A 9,573-nucleotide genomic window follows, 5' to 3' on the forward strand; every position below is an offset into this window, starting at 1 on the left:
AGAAAGAGAAAAGAAGTGAGAGAAAAACATTGATTGGTTGCCTCCTGTATGTGCCCTGACCAGGAACCTAACCCGAAACCTTTTTTTGGTGTACGGGATGGTGCTCCAACCAACTGAGCCACCCAGCCAGGGTCAGTGAGCAGGTTTTTGTGGACATAAATTTTCAAATGATTTGTGTAAAAGCCAAGGAATATGATTGATGTAGACTTTTATTCCTCTAGCAAAAATGGACAGATCCAGGCAGCCAGAAAATCAGTAAGAACATAGTTCAATTCATAGGTAATTGAACATAATTGACTTCTATGGATTACTTCATTCAACAAAAGAAAATTACACATTTTTCTCAGGCTCCCATGAAACATTCACTAAGTAGAGCACATTCTGGGTTATAAAAGAAACCTTAACTAATTAAAAAAATAGAAATCATACAATGGAATTAAACTAGAAATCAATAACAGAAAAAGAGATAAGAAATCCCAAATATTACTGCCCATAGAGGCGTTGCCGGCGTGGCTGCCATGTGCTGTCTGTGTCATTAGGTGGCAGAGAGGAGAGAGGCTCTCCTATGCCCAGCATCCTGGCTGGGGATGTCTGGGTGGTTGACAGCCTGACACTTGGTGCCTGCGCTGGGCTGGTGGCAGGTGCTGGAGACCTGGAGCCGTCAGGTAAAAGCTCCTTAATTCTCTCCTAGGAGAGAGAGAGAGAGAGAAAGAGAGAGAGAGAGAGAGAGAGTGAGAGAATACAAATTAATATCAGAAATGAAAAAGGGGATATTATTACAACTCCCATTGAATTAAAAATATAATAAAAGAATATTATGAACTACTTTATGCCCACAAATTTAATTACTGAGATAAAATGGACCAATTCCTTGATAGACACAATTTGTCAAAATTCACACAAGAAGAAATAATCTGAATAGACCTATACTTATTCAATAAATTGAATAATAATAAATAACCTTTCAATATAAAGAACCAGGTGTAGGTGGGTTCACCGGTGAATTCTATCAATATTTTAAGCAAGATTTATACCAATTTTATTCCAGAAGACAGAAGAAGAGAAAACACTTCCCAACTCATTCCATGAATCCAGTGTTACCCTATCATCAAAATTGACATATATTTTAAAAAACCCTACAAACAAATATACATTATGAACACAGATGCCAAAATGCTCAATAAATTACTAGCAAATTTAATCCAACATTGTATAAAAATTATGCACCATGACCAAGTGGGATTTATCTAACTCATGCAAGGCTAGTTGAACATTTAAAAATCAATTAGTTTAATCCACTATATCAACAGGCTATAGAAGCAAAATCATATGATAAGATCAATAATATTGAATTTTAAATAAATATTCATGAGTCAATATTGAGAGGAATAAATTTTCAATGCTAAATATTCCAAATAATTTATGTTGATATTTCACCCTTGTGAAGGTGAAGTGTAACACCCCACTTTTTAAGTGTGGGCTGGACTAGCAAAATACTTCCAAGGTAAAGGTAAAAGGAGGAAGGTGTAATTGTATGGTATAGAAATCCTATAAATACTACCACAATCAAGTGATCAAATTTAATATTAACAGTGAGAAGTCATACTGATAGTATGTACTTTTGGGATAATTTGATTAAAATGGCTCATTTTTGTGCTCTTCCTTCTAAAAAAACATAAACTCAGTTTAACCCTGAGAAAAAAATTCTTAAAATCCAAATTGAGAGATATTAAAAAATATAATAGCCTAGTACTCCTCAAAACTGTCAACATCATCAAAAACTAGGAAAGTCTAAGAAATTGTCACAGTGAAAAGATTCTAAGGAGTTAACAACTAAATCAAATGAGGCATTATAGATGAGATCTTGATACTCTAAACAGACATGAGACAAAACCTAAGGAACTCTAAAGTATGGACATTAGTTAATAACAGGATATCATTGGTTTATTAATAGTGACAAATGATCCATACTGTAGATGTTAATAATAGAAGAAATTGGGAATGCAATATATGGAAATTCGGTGATATGTTCACAACTTTTAGGTAAATGTAATCTAAAAAATTTTAAAGTTTATTTTAAAAGGTTCTTTCCTTACTGTATACATACTTGTTTTAGCTTCCCATCCATCATGAGCATTTTCTCAATAGCCAGCATAATAAAAAATTAACATTTCACAAAGTAAGGATTCTTTCTTAAGGCTTTTCAGTTAGTAGTGTACAAGTTTACCTCTTTGTCACATTTTTCTCTTACTGCAATTTTCACACCTCAAAACCATTTATTTTATATCTGCTTTTGTTTATGCTTTTGTTTTTTAATCCTCAATTGTTGAGATACATACCAGTTTAATTAACTAAGCCATGTTAGTCTGAAATATTCTATTTTTATCTTTTCTATGATAGGATAAGTCTGATGTCTCCTGAATTTTACAAACCAAAAACACATTCTACCTGGTTGTCTAAGGGGAAATGTGATATTTATCTTATTATATAATTTAATAAATTTTATTCATGTATTTTAAAAAGAATCTGTATTTAATAAATAAGTAAGAACAAATTTTATTGTACTTGAGAAGGAAAGTAAAAGGAAAACTACATGGAATTATCTCTCTGGTGCTTTAGAAACAGTATCTGTGTGAGGTAAGAATTATTTACATTTTACATTTAAGATACATTCGGGAAAATTAAATCCTTATAATTAGAGTTAGACGTAGTAGTATTTGAAACCATTTTCTCTATGGGCCCATGTGCTGAGAAAAAATCTCTGGCAAATATTTATATAGCATACCATCAATAATGACATCCTCAGAAATGTCTACTAAGATATATTGCCCACATGTAGTAGTCAAAAGAAGATGATATTCCAGCCATATGTGCCAATCTTCATGAATATATATATACACTTTTTACTTCAAGAGAGGTTTTACTGCAATCTTGCAAAAGAAAATATGACATTATGGATTAAATGGGATTTTCAACCACCATTGTTGTTAGGTGGTTGAGTGTCAGTTGACCTATGAACCAGGAGGTCTAGGTTTGATTCCTGGTCAGGGTATATGCCTGGGTTTTGGGTTAGATCCCTAATCTCCAGTAGGGGACATGCAGGAGGTGGCTGATGGATGATTGTCTCTCATCATTGATGTTTCCATTACTCCCTCTTTCTAAAATTTCTCTTCCTCTCTCTCTTTCTCTCTCTCTCTCTCTCTCTCTCTCTCTCTCTCTCTTCAAATGTATTGAAGTGTATCAACAGTTGTCTGACTATGATAACAGCCATTTTAACAAGGTTTGATTTTTGTTTAAAAGGTATTCATTCTTGAATGAATCTTATGCAAAAAAAAATGGGCCCTATGACTTCAACAATCTATTTAAATTACTAACAACTAAGCACATTTCTAGAGAGGCTCTATAAAGGAAGGTAAGTTTCAGACTTTGCACTACAAATGTGAATGCAGAATGACAATCATGATAAAGGTGTTTTAAGAAAAAAATATGCAAAAAAAATCCAAATTGGATAGTTACATTTTTTCCTCAAAGCATATTTTTAAATGTTATATTTTAAATTCAATACTTTTATTTAGGTTTATGGAAAATTTTTTAAGATTTATGTACCTTTGGAAATTTTTTTGAACTATTGAAAAGTAAGTTAGAAGAAAGGTGCATGCCTGTGTGTGTGTGTGTGTGTGTGTGTTTATGCTAAAAGAAACAAGTTAGTTGAAAGTTATGTTTAATTAATTTAATTAAAAACTTCTATATGGTGTTAATGAGGTATTATTTCTGCTCATCAAACAGACAAAACAAACTTTTCACATAATAATTTTTACTCACTCTTAACATAATATCCCCAAATTATTTTCAAGTTAATATCATCTTATCAAAATAAACAAATTTTAACTCTTCTGATCACATAAAAACTAATGTTGAAAACTTTATGTTCCAAACATTATCAAAGGCTTATCAACAAAAGATCTACATATATAAAAGCCTAACAGACCATCCGACTGTTTGACCATTCTCCTGGTAGCTATGACATGCAATGACCACCAGGGAGCAGATGCTATGACCAGTAGAGGAGGGAGCCTGATTCCTCGTGGAATAGGCCGTGGGTTAAATTGCTACTGGGGAACTGTCAGCCCCGAATCTGCTTTACCCACAACCCAGACTCAGAGAGGAGGAAGTCTGATTTCGGGGTGCATCACCCGAGAACTGCCCTCTTGCAATCTGGGACCCCACAGGGGATGTCAGAGAGCTGGTTTTGTCCCGATCCCCACAGGCCAGGCTAAGGGACCCCGCCGGTACACGAATCGATGCATTGGACCTCTAGTAGTTTATAAAGAGAAAGTAGTTATGTTTTTTAACATATTAGAAGCGTTTGAAGCTACATCATATACAAATAAATTGCCTGACTCCTCAACAAATATTTTTGTCAACATAGCTAGGGAGATGCTGTTGGAAATTATATGTTCCAGTAACAGAGGTCAACAATTATATTCAGATCAAATTCTTTAGAAGTCTGACATAAATTCTTTTGAAGTTTCAAAAATAGTTTTACTTAAATAACTTTTCACTCCAAAAAATTTTATGAAATATTTATGAATTTCTTTAAAAATATAAAATTATTCACATGTTTTGTTACATTGCTAAGGAATTAATAATGGTTGTTTATTGAAGCAGCATTAGTTAAACAATTCAGACTTTAGAACCTCCCATCTACTAGCTGCTTAACTTAGGGGATGTTAACTGAAAACTGGAAGAGTAAGTATTCTTAAATATTAAACAGAGATAATAAGAGTAGCTATAAGTGTAACATAGAGATTTTGTATATAAAGGACTACATATTTTACATTTAGTAATGATAGTAAACTTATTATAGTGCCTTAATTGCTGTGTTTATATATTATCTACACAGCCCCACAAACATATGAACTTTATATATGCATTCATTTTTCCTGTTTTAACAAGCATGTTTCTTGTATTTATGGGATGAGTATGATAATATGAGAAATGTGTGGAAGGGTTCTATATAATTGAAAAGTAATCAGAACTCCTTATAATAGCAATACATAGGCTTTGATATTTTAGGGAGTGTATTAGGAGGGTAATACAGAGAAATGGAGCCTATAAGTTTCTCTCTCTCTCTCTCTCTCTCTCTCTCTCTCTGTATTATAAGGCATTGGCTGAGATAATGGAGGCTGAGAAGCCCCACAATCTGCCAAGTGCAAACTGGATGCCCAGGAAAGCTGGTGGTGTACTTTGAAGGCCTGACGACACAGAGAGCTGTTGGTGTAGATTAGAGTCCAATGTGAAGGCCTGAGAACCAGGAGTGCCTAGGTAAAAAACAAACAAACAAACAAAAAAAAAAAACATTTATGTTCCAGCTCACACAGTCAGGCTGATAGTGAATTCAACCTTTCTCCACCTTTGTGTCCTATTCAGGCCCGAAATGCACTGAAATATGCTTTCCTAAATTGTGGAGGGCCATCCGCTTTACTCAGTTCAATAATTCAAATACCAATCTCTTCTAGAAACACCCTCACAGACACAATCAGTAATAATGTTTAACCAGATATCTGAGCATCCAGTGGCCCAGTCATGTTAACACATAACATCAACCATCCCAGGGAAGGAATGGTAGCTAGGATTTCAAATGCATTAGGAGCTGCCATTTTTCCTCCTCTCTAAATTATACTCATAGCACTGGGGCAATCCATAGCTCATTGCCAAGCCCAAGAGTATTTCATTTCTTATTGCCCTTTGAATTTTAATGGCAGATCAGGCCTTTCAGATATGGAGGAAACACAGTAGTGTTGATCTAGACACACGTGGATCTTCAGGACCATCAGTAGAAACACACACATGCCCCCTCCCCCGCCACACACAAACACACAGTAACTGGAGTGTTTATATTTTCATAATAAAAATTTCATAATAATGTGGATATATACGCATGTTTATTAAGCAAGTAACTAGGTTGTTCTTTAAAAAAATAAAAATAAAATAAACAATTGCCTTGGCCGGTTTGGCTCTGCGGATAAGAGTGTCGGCCTGCGGACTGAACAGTCCCGGGTTCAATTCTGGTCAAGGGCATGTACCTTGGTTACAGGCTCCTCCCTGGCCCAGGTCCCCGTCAGGGCTCATGCAGGAGGCAACCAATCGATGTGTTTTTCTCACATTGATGTTTCTCTCTGTCTTTCCTTCTCTCTTCCACTCTCCCTAAAAATCAGTGGAAAAACATCCTCAGGTGAGAATTAACAAGAACAAAAAAAGAAACAATTTAGTTCTGTCTTTTTCAGCATCCAGTGCATAAATTTGTAAAGTACAAACAAAAATGGGTAGTTATAACTTGAAGCAATGTACATATAGCCCGGTGTTAGATCAATGGTAAAAGACACAAAATCACAAAGATTTTTTTAAGTATTGGTATCAATCTGTAGAGAGGAGCAAATAGTAAAGACGATCAAGCATATGATAAAGAGATTTAAATGGTATCAATTTCGCAACTCTATCTGCTCTTTGTAAGCTAATTTATTTGAGTACACCAAAGCAAATTCAGAGATATGCTTAGTTTCTGAACCAGCTGTCCTCATAGCTGAATAAGGTTAGACAAATTATTTATTACAGCTCAAATCTCTCTTCCACTCTTTCAGTTAACATATGGACATTTTCCAGCTCTCTTAATTTTCAATACTTTTGGGACACAATCTCTGAAGTTGACATGCAGCACATGTTACAATTACACTTATGGGAGAAAGCAGATGTTTCTAGAAAAATCATGTGGGTGTATATGCATGTATACAGAGTATATATGTATATGTACATATTTATATATGCCAATATGTACACACATGCATGGACAGAAACAACAATATTGTATGTGAAAGTTTCTGGATGATCTATAAGGAAATTGTACAGTTTGCTAGAAATCTAACCATCTCAATTAGATATTAAATTATATTTCCTCAGGATTTTGTTAGTGGTGACTATTTGTATTTAATTAAAACTAAAGTCTTAATTGGTTTGGCTCAATGGATAGAGTATTGGCCAGCCAATTGAAGGGTACTGGGTTTGATTCCGGTCAAGGGCACATGCCCAGTTGTGAGCTCAATTCTCAATTTCTCCCTCTCCCTTCTTCTCTGAAATCAATAAAAATATGTATTTTAATTAAAACTAGAGATGAATTTATGTAATACTCTTTGTAATACTTTAAGCAATAAAACAAAATTTTAAAAAGTTGGAAAATATAAAGCATTGTAAAATCTGAGATATATCCTTATTATACTTAAATATTATATTTTATGTATATTTAAAATGAAATTGTGCATTCGATTAAGACAAAAGTGGTCCTAGTCTAAAATTCTGCCCTTTGTCAAACAAATTTCAACCTGACAAATATTGTCCATGCTCTATTTTAAGACACATTTACATAAATCCTGCAGGATAACATATTAGTATACTTTTTCCATACTTCTTGTTGAGATTTATTTATTCAAAATTGTGACTTTTGATCAGCAAATTTCAATTAGTCATCAAGTGATAGATAGTTTCATGGATATGCACCATTACATAAGCAACCCAGAAAATTTAGAGATCAAAATGGTCCTAGTCTAAAACATAAACAATGCATAAACCCCCCCCTGCAAAAAAAAAAATTTCTTTGGAAATAAGTATTTTGAAATTGTTTTATCAATGTATGAATTTAATAATGTTTATCCACAATTTGTGTAAACATAGGTAATAATACAGATACTGCAGGAATAAACCACTAATTTCTTAATTTATGATTCATTTATTAATGTATTCAAGCAATTCATTTTGAAAAGACTTAATAATGAAGTAACGAATCATAATCAGATCTCTAATGTTAGAGTCAAGACAGCAATCCAAAGCCAAACATCTGTGGAAGACATTTACCTAGGCTACACTCACTAGATAATATCTGAAACAAGTGAAATACATTTTTTATATATATATTTTATTAGTTTTTTACAGAGAGGAAGGGAGAGGGATAGAGAGTTAGAAACACCGATGAAAGAGAAACATCGACCAGCTGCCTCCTGCACACCCCCCACCGGGGATATGCCCGCAATCAAGGTACATGCCCTTGACTGGAATCGAACCTGGGACCCTTCAGTCCTCAGACTGACACTCTATCCACTGAGCTAAACTGGTTAGGGCTGAAATACATTTTATGTTTAAAAATTTCACATTTTATTATTCAAGGCCTATCTATATCTATATACATGACATACATAGTGGGGGGAAAAACCTGTACTTAAAACACCTTGCACATGTTAACATTTTTACAATTAAAAATATTTCACCGTATTTCTGGGAGATAAATGAGCAATGTTTTGTCGCCTTTTTATAAACTAAGAAATTGTAGGTCAAAGAGATTTTCCAAGGCTATGTGGGTAACAATTCACAAAACCAAAATATAGTAATTGTTATTTTGATTTCTACTCCAGTGACCCATTACCTCTGCTATGATAAGAAAGCAACTGATGAAAAATTCATCGTTTCTTTACAATTGCATGGTAGTAGAACAAGACGGGAGCTTAAATTCACATGAAATTTGAAAGTAAAGGGGTACTATCACAGTGAAAAGAAACCACATTACAGTTCGTACATTCTTGTGTATATATTCTAAATGATTTCTACTACTGTATAATCATGTCTTTTAAAGAAAATATGCCTCCCAAAAGCATTAAGACCAAAAAACCCAACAGTGAGAATCAGAGTGTGTGGTTAACATAAAATAGCTAATGAAAAGTATGAATTTTTTGGTACCTAGAGGCAAGGTCAAATCTACTGTAGTCCCCTTAACTGAGCGACTTCTCAGCTTGCAGCTTGCATGCCATGACTGCCTCTCTGTTGGATTCTCATTGGACCCCAACGTTCCTGCTGATAGACTTGTCTGGAAGATGACCTCTGGTTATTATGGTATGTTGTTTTCAGAGCAGATAACAGTGTGCACTCATTTTAGGTTTTTAGCTATAGGGATGCATTCGGTGAAAACAACCATATATCCTGGCTCCTAATCAAAGCTCAGAAGCACTCTCATGAGGCCTGCTGTTTGGTAACAAGTAGATTTTGGAATGCCTACAGACAATTCAGTATAGAACTGTGGCAATGTGAAAAGGGTTTTTAATCAATTTTCCCCATGTTCTATTATATATCTTTAACATCTGTAGAAACATATATGGTATTTATATAAAAGACTTCTTGAACATTTCCATTTTAATATGTGTAAGCCTGTTTGTAAGTGCTGTGTATTTATGTTGAATAGGACTAGTGCCTGTGCCTTCACTAGTCCTATGTAACTTTTATCAATGACTAGGACCAAAACAAGTAAAAAAAAAACAAGTTTAAATATAAAAAACTTCATTAAAGTAACTTCATTTAACTCATCTTGACAATTTAGTTGTACATAAATATTTTTTATGATATTATATGATACAAATCAATTCAAACTTAAAAAGTAGTCACTTGCATACATAGTAATGAAATAAACTTAATGTAACACAGTTTTCACACCACAAGGATGGCTTTGGTAGCACAAGCATGCATTAAAAATTCATT

At 34.0% G+C, this 9,573-nt stretch overlaps 1 non-coding gene across 1 annotated transcript; it reads left to right on the forward strand.

Moving 5' to 3' along the window:
- Positions 1-485: 485 nt before the first annotated feature.
- Positions 486-615, forward strand: LOC139007911 (small nucleolar RNA SNORA17). The gene has a single exon (XR_011471038.1). It is a non-coding gene; the product is annotated as a small nucleolar RNA SNORA17 (small nucleolar RNA).
- Positions 616-9,573: the final 8,958 nt, after the last annotated feature.

Source organism: Myotis yumanensis, unplaced genomic scaffold (genome assembly GCF_028538775.1).
Source record: "Myotis yumanensis isolate MYYU_CA2020_CCGP unplaced genomic scaffold, mMyoYum1.0.hap1 SCAF_3, whole genome shotgun sequence".
NCBI lineage: Eukaryota > Metazoa > Chordata > Mammalia > Chiroptera > Vespertilionidae > Myotis > Myotis yumanensis.